The following is a 13,823-nucleotide window of genomic DNA, read 5'->3' on the forward strand; positions in this document are numbered from 1 at the left end:
CTTGAACTTTAAACCAAAGGGGCTGGAACACATATCAAAGAGTGAAAACTCCCAGCTTATACTGTCAATTATCATGGAGAAAAGGCAAAAAGTTGGAGTGGTAAGCTTTTATTTGCAATACAACAAATAAAGTTCACACCTGCTAGAGGCAATAAATACTGGGTCGATGAATGGAGCGGATGGAGCAGGCCCTATTGCCGACTCCCTGTTCTAAAAAATCCGCTTAATATGACATATCAGATATTAAACTGACATCAGGGTGCGTAGCACCTTAGAAGGCCGAGGGCTGAAAAACCCACCTAATCGATTCAGCTCCACCCCACTCCATAGCCAAGCCTGTGAATGATCGTTGTAGAGCACACACAGAAAAAGAAACCGAAGAGAAGTTTAAAAAAAAAAAAAAAAAAAAAGAGAAAAAAGGCGGAAAACATATCAAAGAAAGAAAATACCCTTAACTTACTTTACAAAAAAGTTAACAAAGTGATTAAATACTGTCATTTTAAAGTTTTACAATAGTTAAAGCTTATAGCACCTGGTATTCCCAGGTAGTCTCCCATCCAAGCACTAACCAGGCCCAGCCTTCTTAGCTTTCTGAGATCAGACAAGATTGGGCATTCTTCAGCTGGTTTGTCCGTACACAAACTCTGCTTGAAAATCTTGAACTTTAAACCAAAGGGGCTTGAACACATATCAAAGAGTGAAAACTCCCGCTTTACTGTCAAATTATGATGGAGAAAAGGCAAAAAAAGCTAACAAAGCCATGTAAATACTTTCATTTTAAAAGTTTTTCAATAGTTAAAGCTTACAGCACATGGCATTCCCATGTAGTCTCCCATCCAAGTACTAACCAGGCCCAAGCCTTCTTAGCTTCTGAGATCAGACAAGATTGGGCAATCTTCAGCTGTTTTAACCGTACACAAACTATGCATTGAAAATCTTGAACTTTAAACCAAAGGGGCTTGAACACATATCAAAGAGTGAAAACTCCCGCTTTACTGTCAAATTATGATGGAGAAAAGGCAAAAAAAGCTAACAAAGCCACTGTAAATACTTTCATTTTAAAAGTTTTTCAATAGTTAAAGCTTACAGCACATGGCATTCCCATGTAGTCTCCCATCCAAGTACTAACCAGGCCCAAGCCTTCTTAGCTTCTGAGATCAGACAAGATTGGGCAATCTTCAGCTGGCATGTCCGTACACAAACTCTGCTTGAAAATCTTGAACTTTAAACCAAAGGGGCTTGAACACTTATCAAAGAGTGAAAACTCCCGCTTTACTGTCAAATTATGATGGAGAAAAGGCAAAAAAAGCTAACAAAGCCATGTAAATACTTTCATTTTAAAAGTTTTTCAATAGTTAAAGCTTACAGCACATGGCATTCCCATGTAGTCTCCCATCCAAGTACTAACCAGGCCCAAGCCTTCTTAGCTTCTGAGATCAGACAAGATTGGGCAATCTTCAGCTGTTTTAACCGTACACAAACTATGCATGAAAATCTTGAACTTTAAGCCAAAGGGGCTTGAACACATATCAAAGAGTGAAAACTCCCGCTTTACTGTCAAATTATCATGGAGAAAAGGCAAAAAGTTGGAGTGGTAAGCTTTTATTTGCAAGACAACAAATAAAGTGCACACTTGCTAGAGGCAATAAAATACTGGGTCGATGAATGGAGCGGATGGAGCAGGCCCTATTGCCGACTCCCTGTTCTAAAAATCCGCTTAATATGACATATCAGATATTAAACTGACATCAGGGTGCGTAGCACCTTAAGGCCGAGGGCTGGAAAACCCCACCTAATCGATTCAGCTCCACCCCACTCCATAGCCAAGCCTGTGAATGATCGTTGTAGAGCACGCACAGACAAAGAAACCTGAAGAGAAGTTTAAAAAAAAAAAAAAAAAAAAAAAAGAAAAAAGGCGGGAAAACATATCAAAGAAAGAAAATACCCCTTAACTTACTTTAAAAAAAAGTTAACAAAGCCATGTAAATACTTTCATTTTAAAAGTTTTACAATAGTTAAAGCTTACAGCACCTGGCATTCCCAGGTAGTCTCCCATCCAAGCACTAACCAGGCCCAAGCCTTCTTAGCTTCTGAGATCAGACAAGATTGGGCATTCTTCAGCTGGTTTGTCCGTACACAAACTCTGCTTGAAAATCTTGAACTTTAAACCAAAGGGGCTTGAACACATATCAAAGAGTGAAAACTCCCGCTTTACTGTCAAATTATGATGGAGAAAAGGCAAAAAAAAGCTAACAAAGCCACGTAAATACTTTCATTTTAAAAGTTTTTCAATAGTTAAAGCTTATAGCACCTGGTATTCCCAGGTAGTCTCCCATCCAAGTACTAACCAGGCCCAAGCCTTCTTAGCTTCTGAGATCAGACAAGATTGGGCAATCTTCAGCTGGCATGTCCGTACACAAACTCTGCTTGAAAATCTTGAATTTTAAACCAAAGGGGCTTGAACACTTATCAAAGAGTGAAAACTCCCGCTTTACTGTCAAATTATGATGGAGAAAAGGCAAAAAAAGCTAACAAAGCCATGTAAATACTTTCATTTTAAAAGTTTTTCAATAGTTAAAGCTTACAGCACATGGCATTCCCATGTAGTCTCCCATCCAAGTACTAACCAGGCCCAAGCCTTCTTAGCTTCTGAGATCAGACAAGATTGGGCAATCTTCAGCTGTTTTAACCGTACACAAACTATGCATGAAAATCTTGAACTTTAAGCCAAAGGGGCTTGAACACATATCAAAGAGTGAAAACTCCCGCTTTACTGTCAAATTATCATGGAGAAAAGGCAAAAAGTTGGAGTGGTAAGCTTTTATTTGCAATACAACAAATAAAGTGCACACCTGCTAGAGGCAATAAAATACTGGGTCGATGAATGGAGCGGATGGAGCAGGCCCTATTGCCGACTCCCTGTTCTAAAAATCCGCTTAATATGACATATCAGATATTAAACTGACATCAGGGTGCGTAGCACCTTAAGGCCGAGGGCTGGAAAACCCCACCTAATCGATTCAGCTCCACCCCACTCCATAGCCAAGCCTGTGAATGATCGTTGTAGAGCACGCACAGACAAAGAAACCTGAAGAGAAGTTTAAAAAAAAAAAAAAAAAAAAAAAAAGAGAAAAAAGGCGGGAAAACATATCAAAGAAAGAAAATACCCCTTAACTTACTTTAAAAAAAAGTTAACAAAGCCATGTAAATACTTTCATTTTAAAAGTTTTACAATAGTTAAAGCTTACAGCACCTGGCATTCCCAGGTAGTCTCCCATCCAAGCACTAACCAGGCCCAAGCCTTCTTAGCTTCTGAGATCAGACAAGATTGGGCATTCTTCAGCTGGTTTGTCCGTACACAAACTCTGCTTGAAAATCTTGAACTTTAAACCAAAGGGGCTTGAACACATATCAAAGAGTGAAAACTCCCGCTTTACTGTCAAATTATGATGGAGAAAAGGCAAAAAAAGCTAACAAAGCCACGTAAATACTTTCATTTTAAAAGTTTTTCAATAGTTAAAGCTTATAGCACCTGGTATTCCCAGGTAGTCTCCCATCCAAGCACTAACCAGGCCCAAGCCTTCTTAGCTTCTGACATCAGACAAGATTGGGCAATCTTCAGCTGGCATGTCCGTACACAAACTCTGCTTGAAAATCTTGAATTTTAAACCAAAGGGGCTTGAACACTTATCAAAGAGTGAAAACTCCCGCTTTACTGTCAAATTATGATGGAGAAAAGGCAAAAAAAGCTAACAAAGCCATGTAAATACTTTCATTTTAAAAGTTTTTCAATAGTTAAAGCTTACAGCACATGGCATTCCCATGTAGTCTCCCATCCAAGTACTAACCAGGCCCAAGCCTTCTTAGCTTCTGAGATCAGACAAGATTGGGCAATCTTCAGCTGTTTTAACCGTACACAAACTATGCATGAAAATCTTGAACTTTAAACCAAAGGGGCTTGAACACATATCAAAGAGTGAAAACTCCCGCTTTACTGTCAAATTATCATGGAGAAAAGGCAAAAAGTTGGAGTGGTAAGCTTTTATTTGCAAGACAACAAATAAAGTGCACACTTGCTAGAGGCAATAAAATACTGGGTCGATGAATGGAGCGGATGGAGCAGGCCCTATTGCCGACTCCCTGTTCTAAAAATCCGCTTAATATGACATATCAGATATTAAACTGACATCAGGGTGCGTAGCACCTTAAGGCCGAGGGCTGGAAAACCCCACCTAATCGATTCAGCTCCACCCCACTCCATAGCCAAGCCTGTGAATGATCGTTGTAGAGCACGCACAGACAAAGAAACCTGAAGAGAAGTTTAAAAAAAAAAAAAAAAAAAAAAAAGAAAAAAGGCGGGAAAACATATCAAAGAAAGAAAATACCCCTTAACTTACTTTAAAAAAAAGTTAACAAAGTGATGTAAATACTTTCATTTTAAAAGTTTTACAATAGTTAAAGCTTACAGCACCTGGTATTCCCAGGTAGTCTCCCATCCAAGCACTAACCAGGCCCAAGCCTTCTTAGCTTCTGAGATCAGACAAGATTGGGCATTCTTCAGCTGGTTTGTCCGTACACAAACTCTGCTTGAAAATCTTGAACTTTAAACCAAAGGGGCTTGAACACATATCAAAGAGTGAAAACTCCCGCTTTACTGTCAAATTATGATGGAGAAAAGGCAAAAAAAAGCTAACAAAGCCACGTAAATACTTTCATTTTAAAAGTTTTTCAATAGTTAAAGCTTATAGCACCTGGTATTCCCAGGTAGTCTCCCATCCAAGTACTAACCAGGCCCAAGCCTTCTTAGCTTCTGAGATCAGACAAGATTGGGCAATCTTCAGCTGGCATGTCCGTACACAAACTCTGCTTGAAAATCTTGAACTTTAAACCAAAGGGGCTTGAACACTTATCAAAGAGTGAAAACTCCCGCTTTACTGTCAAATTATGATGGAGAAAAGGCAAAAAAAGCTAACAAAGCCATGTAAATACTTTCATTTTAAAAGTTTTTCAATAGTTAAAGCTTACAGCACATGGCATTCCCATGTAGTCTCCCATCCAAGTACTAACCAGGCCCAAGCCTTCTTAGCTTCTGAGATCAGACAAGATTGGGCAATCTTCAGCTGTTTTAACCGTACACAAACTATGCATGAAAATCTTGAACTTTAAGCCAAAGGGGCTTGAACACATATCAAAGAGTGAAAACTCCCGCTTTACTGTCAAATTATCATGGAGAAAAGGCAAAAAGTTGGAGTGGTAAGCTTTTATTTGCAATACAACAAATAAAGTGCACACTTGCTAGAGGCAATAAAATACTGGGTCGATGAATGGAGCGGATGGAGCAGGCCCTATTGCCGACTCCCTGTTCTAAAAATCCGCTTAATATGACATATCAGATATTAAACTGACATCAGGGTGCGTAGCACCTTAAGGCCGAGGGCTGGAAAACCCCACCTAATCGATTCAGCTCCACCCCACTCCATAGCCAAGCCTGTGAATGATCGTTGTAGAGCACGCACAGACAAAGAAACCTGAAGAGAAGTTTAAAAAAAAAAAAAAAAAAAAAGAGAAAAAAGGCGGGAAAACATATCAAAGAAAGAAAATACCCCTTAACTTACTTTAAAAAAAAGTTAACAAAGTGATGTAAATACTTTCATTTTAAAAGTTTTACAATAGTTAAAGCTTACAGCACCTGGTATTCCCAGGTAGTCTCCCATCCAAGCACTAACCAGGCCCAAGCCTTCTTAGCTTCTGAGATCAGACAAGATTGGGCATTCTTCAGCTGGTTTGTCCGTACACAAACTCTGCTTGAAAATCTTGAACTTTAAACCAAAGGGGCTTGAACACATATCAAAGAGTGAAAACTCCCGCTTTACTGTCAAATTATGATGGAGAAAAGGCAAAAAAAGCTAACAAAGCCACGTAAATACTTTCATTTTAAAAGTTTTTCAATAGTTAAAGCTTACAGCACCTGGTATTCCCAGGTAGTCTCCCATCCAAGTACTAACCAGGCCCAAGCCTTCTTAGCTTCTGAGATCAGACAAGATTGGGCAATCTTCAGCTGGCATGTCCGTACACAAACTCTGCTTGAAAATCTTGAACTTTAAACCAAAGGGGCTTGAACACTTATCAAAGAGTGAAAACTCCCGCTTTACTGTCAAATTATGATGGAGAAAAGGCAAAAAAAGCTAACAAAGCCATGTAAATACTTTCATTTTAAAAGTTTTTCAATAGTTAAAGCTTACAGCACATGGCATTCCCATGTAGTCTCCCATCCAAGTACTAACCAGGCCCAAGCCTTCTTAGCTTCTGAGATCAGACAAGATTGGGCAATCTTCAGCTGTTTTAACCGTACACAAACTATGCATGAAAATCTTGAACTTTAAGCCAAAGGGGCTTGAACACATATCAAAGAGTGAAAACTCCCGCTTTACTGTCAAATTATCATGGAGAAAAGGCAAAAAGTTGGAGTGGTAAGCTTTTATTTGCAATACAACAAATAAAGTGCACACCTGCTAGAGGCAATAAAATACTGGGTCGATGAATGGAGCGGATGGAGCAGGCCCTATTGCCGACTCCCTGTTCTAAAAATCCGCTTAATATGACATATCAGATATTAAACTGACATCAGGGTGCGTAGCACCTTAAGGCCGAGGGCTGGAAAACCCCACCTAATCGATTCAGCTCCACCCCACTCCATAGCCAAGCCTGTGAATGATCGTTGTAGAGCACGCACAGACAAAGAAACCTGAAGAGAAGTTTAAAAAAAAAAAAAAAAAAAAAAAAAAGAAAAAAGGCGGGAAAACATATCAAAGAAAGAAAATACCCCTTAACTTACTTTAAAAAAAAGTTAACAAAGTGATGTAAATACTTTCATTTTAAAAGTTTTACAATAGTTAAAGCTTACAGCACCTGGTATTCCCAGGTAGTCTCCCATCCAAGCACTAACCAGGCCCAAGCCTTCTTAGCTTCTGAGCATCAGACAAGATTGGGCAATCTTCAGCTGGATTGTCCGTACACAAACTCTGCTTGAAAATCTTGAACTTTAAACCAAAGGGGCTTGAACACATATCAAAGAGTGAAAACTCCCGCTTTACTGTCAAATTACCAAGATGACCAAGATGACCAATTACCAAGATGACCAAGATGGCGGCGCGTACACATCGCGAGGCTCAGCGTCTCTCCAGTTTCTGCAGTTTTGCGGTAATTTTCTTGCTCATGTCGGGGCTGTTCGTGCAGAACAGTAGTGCCTCAACATCGTACTCCCGACAAGAGCTTTTGGATATTGGTTCTCGTAATTTTAACAGTTTTATCAGCAATCTTGAACTCATCCCTGAGATCGGCAGAACACCCGAGGCGGCGCACCCTACCCGACCGGGCGGAAGTGCTCGAAGACGCCGTCGAGACCGTAAACAAAGGCGGGGGAAGCGCGGAGGGCTAAGAGCTAAGCTAAAGCTAACACCACACCGGCTCTCTTTGCCCAGCATTCTTCTCGCCAATGTACGGTCACTGGTGAACAAAATGGATGAGATTCGACTCCGAATCAACCACAGCAAGAAACTCTGGAACTGCAATGTCATGATTTTCACTGAAACATGGCTAAACAATGGAATACCGGACAATGCTATTGCTCTAGCTGAGCACCACATTCTCCGGGCAGACAGAACGGCGGATGACTCCGGTAAGACCAGAGGTGGGGGATTGTGCATCTATGTTAACAAAGCCTGGTGCACGAACTCTACTATCATTGGGAGACACTGCTCAGCTAACCTAGAGTTTCTCATGGTTAAGTGCAGACCGTTCTATCTGCCGCGGGAGTTCACATCCACCATTATAACTGCCACTTACATTCCTCCTGATGCTGATGCCAAGCTTGCTATGAACGAACTTCATGCAGCCATCAGTAAACAACAGACTGATCACCCAGAGGCTGCATACATTGTGGCGGGCGATTTTAATCATTCCAATTTGAAGACGGTATTTCCTAAATTTCATAAAAACATTCTCTGTCACACCAGAGGAAACAAAACTCTGGATCAAGTTTATACAAACATGGCTGAAGCCTATGCTGTGACCCCCCTCCCCCACTTCGGACAATCAGATCACCTTTCTTTGTTTCTCACCCCCAAGTACTCCCCCCTCATCAACCGTGTGAAGCCATCAGTGAGGACCATCAAAGTGTGGCCAGCGGGGGCTGACATCACACTCCAGGACAGGTTCCAACACACAGACTGGAGTATGTTTGCTTCACAGGCCACCTGTGGCTCTCACACGGACATCGACATCTACACCTCCTCTGTTCTGAACTACATTAACACCACCATAGACACGGTTACTACTCAGAAACAGATCACCACATACCCTAATCAGAAGCCTTGGATGAACAAGGAGGTGCGTCTCCTGCTGAAGGCACGCAACAATGCCTTCAGATCGGGTGATGCACAGGCCTACGGCATTTCCAGGGCGAACCTGAAGAGGGGCATCAAAAAGGCCAAGCACTGCTACAAACTAAAGCTAGAGGAATACTTCTCCAATGCTGATCCTCGACGCTTGTGGCAGGGCATTCAGGCCATTACAGACTATAAACCCAGCAACTCAGCCCCCACAACCACAGATGTCCTCTTTCTGAATGAGCTCAACGACTTTTATGCTCGCTTTGAAAGAGACAACAAGCAACCTGCTGTCAAGATCCCCTCATCTACCGACCACTCGCCCATCATACTCACCTCCTCAGATGTTTGCACTGCACTGAGTCGGATAAACGCGCGCAGGGCTGCTGGACCAGACGGCATCCCGGGGCGCGTACTTAGAGCATGTGCAGAGCAGCTCGCTGGCGTATTCACGGACATTTTTAACATGTCTCTCGCCCAAGCAGCTGTTCCAACATGCCTCAAATCCACCTCCATTGTACCAGTGCCGAAACATTCTAGTCCAACATGCCTGAATGACTACCGCCCTGTAGCACTCACACCCATAATCATGAAGTGCTTCGAGCGGTTAGTCCTGGCACATCTGAGGGACTTCCTCCCACCAACTCTGGACCCACACCAGTTTGCGTACCGTAGCAATAGGAGCACAGAGGATGCAGTCTCCATAGCGCTGCACTCTGTACTCACACACCTGGACAAGCAAAACACATATGCACGGATGCTGTTTGTTGATTTCAGCTCAGCATTTAACACTGTCATCCCCTCTAAGCTAATCTCTAAACTTAGAGCCCTGGACATCAACACCTCACTTTGCAACTGGATTATGGACTTTCTGACCAGCAGACCACAGCATGTAAGGTCAGGCCACATACGCTCCACTACTGTCACGCTCAACACTGGTGTACCACAGGGCTGTGTGCTGAGCCCCTTCCTCTACTCCCTCTTCACCCATGACTGCCGACCTATGTATGGATCAAACTCCGTTATTAAGTTTGCAGATGACACCACGGTGATAGGTCTCATCGACAACAACGATGAGACTGCCTACAGGGAGGAGGTCCAGCATCTGGCCACTTGGTGCACAGAAAATAACCTTCTTTTAAACACCACCAAGACCAAGGAGCTCATTGTGGACTTCAGGAGGGAGAGAAGAGGCTCGCATGATCCCATCCACATCAATGGGATGACTGTGCAGCCTGTTACATCCTTCAAGTTCCTGGGGACCCACATCTCAGAGGACCTGTCCTGGAGCATTAACACCTCCAGCCTGGTCAAGAAGGCTCACCAGCGCCTCTTCTTCTTGAGAACATTAAAAAAGAACCAGCTACCCACTACCATCCTGTTGAACTTTTACCGCTCTACAATAGAGAGCATCCTTACCAGCTGTCTCACAGTGTGGTATGGAAGCTGCACTGCTGCTGAGCGTAAGGCGATGCAGCGGGTGGTGAAAACTGCCCAGCGCATCACAGGGACTCCACTTCCATCCATTGAGGAAATCCAGAGGAAGCACTGTCTGCGTCGAGCTCGCAGTATTCTTAAGGACTCCTCCCACCCGGCCCACGAACTGTTCTCTCTCCTGCCTTCAGGCAGACGGTTCAGGCTACCACGGACAAGAACCAGCAGACTTAGGAACAGCTTTTTTCCCAGAGCTGTTTCCTTGCTGAACTCCTCTGCCCCCCCCATTCACTCTTGATAATCACTGCACTGCACATATCACTTTGTACTGCACATATCACTTTGTACTGCACATATCACCTTATGTATAGCACATATCACTTTATGTATATATATATATAACTTAACTTATTTGAACTGTATCCTGCACTTGCTGCTTATTGCACTTCTGGTTAGACCTAAACTACATTTCGTTGCCCTGTACTTGTACATGTGTAATGACAATAAAGTTGAATCTAATCTAAAAAAAAAAAAAAAAAAAATTATGATGGAGAAAAGGCAAAAAAAGCTAACAAAGCCACGTAAATACTTTCATTTTAAAAGTTTTTCAATAGTTAAAGCTTACAGCACATGGGATTCCCATGTAGTCTCCCATCCAAGTACTAACCAGGCCCAAGCCTTCTTAGCTTCTGAGATCAGACAAGATTGGGAATTCTTCAGCTGGTTTGTCCGTACACAAACTCTGCTTGAAAATCTTGAACTTTAAACCAAAGGGGCTTGAACACATATCAAAGAGTGAAAACTCCCGCTTTACTGTCAAATTATCATGGAGAAAAGGCAAAAAGTTGGAGTGGTAAGCTTTTATTTGCAAGACAACAAATAAAGTGCACACTTGCTAGAGGCAATAAAATACTGGGTCGATGAATGGAGCGGATGGAGCAGGCCCTATTGCCGACTCCCTGTTCTAAAAATCCGCTTAATATGACATATCAGATATTAAACTGACATCAGGGTGCGTAGCACCTTAAGGCCGAGGGCTGGAAAACCCCACCTAATCGATTCAGCTCCACCCCACTCCATAGCCAAGCCTGTGAATGATCGTTGTAGAGCACGCACAGACAAAGAAACCTGAAGAGAAGTTTAAAAAAAAAAAAAAAAAAAAAAAGAGAAAAAGGGCGGGAAAACATATCAAAGAAAGAAAATACCCCTTAACTTACTTTAAAAAAAAGTTAACAAAGTGATGTAAATACTTTCATTTTAAAAGTTTTACAATAGTTAAAGCTTACAGCACCTGGTATTCCCAGGTAGTCTCCCATTCAAGCACTAACCAGGCCCAAGCCTTCTTAGCTTCTGACATCAGACAAGATTGGGCAATCTTCAGCTGACATGTCCGTACACAAACTCTGCTTGAAAATCTTGAACTTTAAACCAAAGGGGCTTGAACACATATCAAAGAGTGAAAACTCCCGCTTTACTGTCAAATTATGATGGAGAAAAGGCAAAAAAAAGCTAACAAAGCCACGTAAATACTTTCATTTTAAAAGTTTTTCAATAGTTAAAGCTTATAGCACCTGGTATTCCCAGGTAGTCTCCCATCCAAGTACTAACCAGGCCCAAGCCTTCTTAGCTTCTGAGATCAGACAAGATTGGGCAATCTTCAGCTGGCATGTCCGTACACAACTCTGCTCGAAAATCTTGAACTTTAAACCAAAGGGGCTTGAACACTTATCAAAGAGTGAAAACTCCCGCTTTACTGTCAAATTATGATGGAGAAAAGGCAAAAAAAGCTAACAAAGCCATGTAAATACTTTCATTTTAAAAGTTTTTCAATAGTTAAAGCTTACAGCACATGGCATTCCCATGTAGTCTCCCATCCAAGTACTAACCAGGCCCAAGCCTTCATAGCTTCTGTGATCAGACAAGATTGGGCAATCTTCAGCTGGCACGTCCGTACACAAACTCTGCTTGAAAATCTTGAACTTTAAACCAAAGGGGCTTGAACACATATCAAAGAGTGAAAACTCCCGCTTTACTGTCAAATTATGATGGAGTAAAGGCAAAAAAAGCTAACAAAGCCATGTAAATACTTTATTTTAAAAGTTTTTCAATAGTTAAAGCTTACAGCACATGGCATTCCCATGTAGTCTCCCATCCAAGTACTAACAGGCCCAAGCCTTCTTAGCTTCTGAGATCAGACAAGATTGGGCAATCTTCAGCTGTTTTAACCGTACACAAACTATGCATGAAAATCTTGAACTTTAAGCCAAAGGGGCTTGAACACATATCAAAGAGTGAAAACTCCCGCTTTACTGTCAAATTATCATGGAGAAAAGGCAAAAAGTTGGAGTGGTAAGCTTTTATTTGCAATACAACAAATAAAGTGCACACCTGCTAGAGGCAATAAAATACTGGGTCGATGAATGGAGCGGATGGAGCAGGCCCTACTGCCGACTCCCTGTTCTAAAAATCCGCTTAATATGACATATCAGATATTAAACTGACATCAGGGTGCGTAGCACCTTAAGGCCGAGGGCTGGAAAACCCCACCTAATCGATTCAGCTCCACCCCACTTCATAGCCAAGCATGTGAATGATCGTTGTAGAGCACGCACAGACAAAGAAACCTGAAGAGAAGTTTAAAAAAAAAAAAAAAAAAAGAGAAAAAGGGCGGGAAAACATATCAAAGAAAGAAAATACCCCTTAACTTACTTAAAAAAAAAGTTAACAAAGTGATGTAAATACTTTCATTTTAAAAGTTTTACAATAGTTAAAGCTTACAGCACCTGGTATTCCCAGGTAGTCTCCCATCCAAGCACTAACCAGGCCCAAGCCTTCTTAGCTTCTGACATCAGACAAGATTGGGCAATCTTCAGCTGGCATGTCCGTACACAAACTCTGCTTGAAAATCTTGAACTTTAAACCAAAGGGGCTTGAACACATATCAAAGAGTGAAAACTCCCGCTTTACTGTCAAATTATGATGGAGAAAAGGCAAAAAAAGCTAACAAAGCCACGTAAATACTTTCATTTTAAAAGTTTTTCAATAGTTAAAGCTTATAGCACCTGGTATTCCCAGGTAGTCTCCCATCCAAGTACTAACCAGGCCCAAGCCTTCTTAGCTTCTGAGATCAGACAAGATTGGGCAATCTTCAGCTGGCATGTCCGTACACAAACTCTGCTTGAAAATCATTGAACTTTAAACCAAAGGGGCTTGAACACTTATCAAAGAGTGAAAACTCCCGCTTTACTGTCAAATTATGATGGAGAAAAGGCAAAAAAAAGCTAACAAAGCCATGTAAATACTTTCATTTTAAAAGTTTTTCAATAGTTAAAGCTTACAGGCACATGGCATTCCCATGTAGTCTCCCATCCAAGTACTAACCAGGCCCAAGCCTTCTTAGCTTCTGAGATCAGACAAGATTGGGCAATTCTTCAGCTGGTTTGTCTGTACACAAACTCTGATTGAAAATCTTGAACTTTAAACCAAAGGGGCTTGAACACATATCAAAGAGTGAAAACTCCCGCTTTACTGTCAAATTATCATGGAGAAAAGGCAAAAAGTTGGAGTGGTAAGCTTTTATTGCAATACAACAAATAAAGTGCACACCTGCTAGAGGCAATAAAATACTGGGTCGATGAATGGAGCGGATGGAGCAGGCCCTATTGCCGACTCCCTGTTCTAAAAATCCGCTTAATATGACATATCAGATATTAAACTGACATCAGGGTGCGTAGCACCTTAAGGCCGAGGGCTGGAAAACCCCACCTAATCGATTCAGCTCCACCCCACTCCATAGCCAAGCCTGTGAATGATCGTTGTAGAGCACGCACAGACAAAGAAACCTGAAGAGAAGTTTAAAAAAAAAAAAAAAAAAAGAGAAAAAGGGCGGGAAAACATATCAAAGAAAGAAAATACCCCTTAACTTACTTTAAAAAAAAGTTAACAAAGTGATGTAAATACTTTCATTTTAAAAGTTTTACAATAGTTAAAGCTTACAGCACC

The 13,823-nt window shown here is 41.6% G+C and overlaps 1 pseudogene; it reads right to left on the reverse strand.

Moving 5' to 3' along the window:
* Positions 1-5,956: 5,956 nt before the first annotated feature.
* LOC114777578 (uncharacterized) lies at positions 5,957-6,075 on the reverse strand (annotated as a pseudogene).
* Positions 6,076-13,823: the final 7,748 nt, after the last annotated feature.

This window comes from Denticeps clupeoides, unplaced genomic scaffold (genome assembly GCF_900700375.1).
Source record: "Denticeps clupeoides unplaced genomic scaffold, fDenClu1.1, whole genome shotgun sequence".
In the NCBI taxonomy this organism is placed as follows: Eukaryota; Metazoa; Chordata; class Actinopteri; order Clupeiformes; family Denticipitidae; genus Denticeps; species Denticeps clupeoides.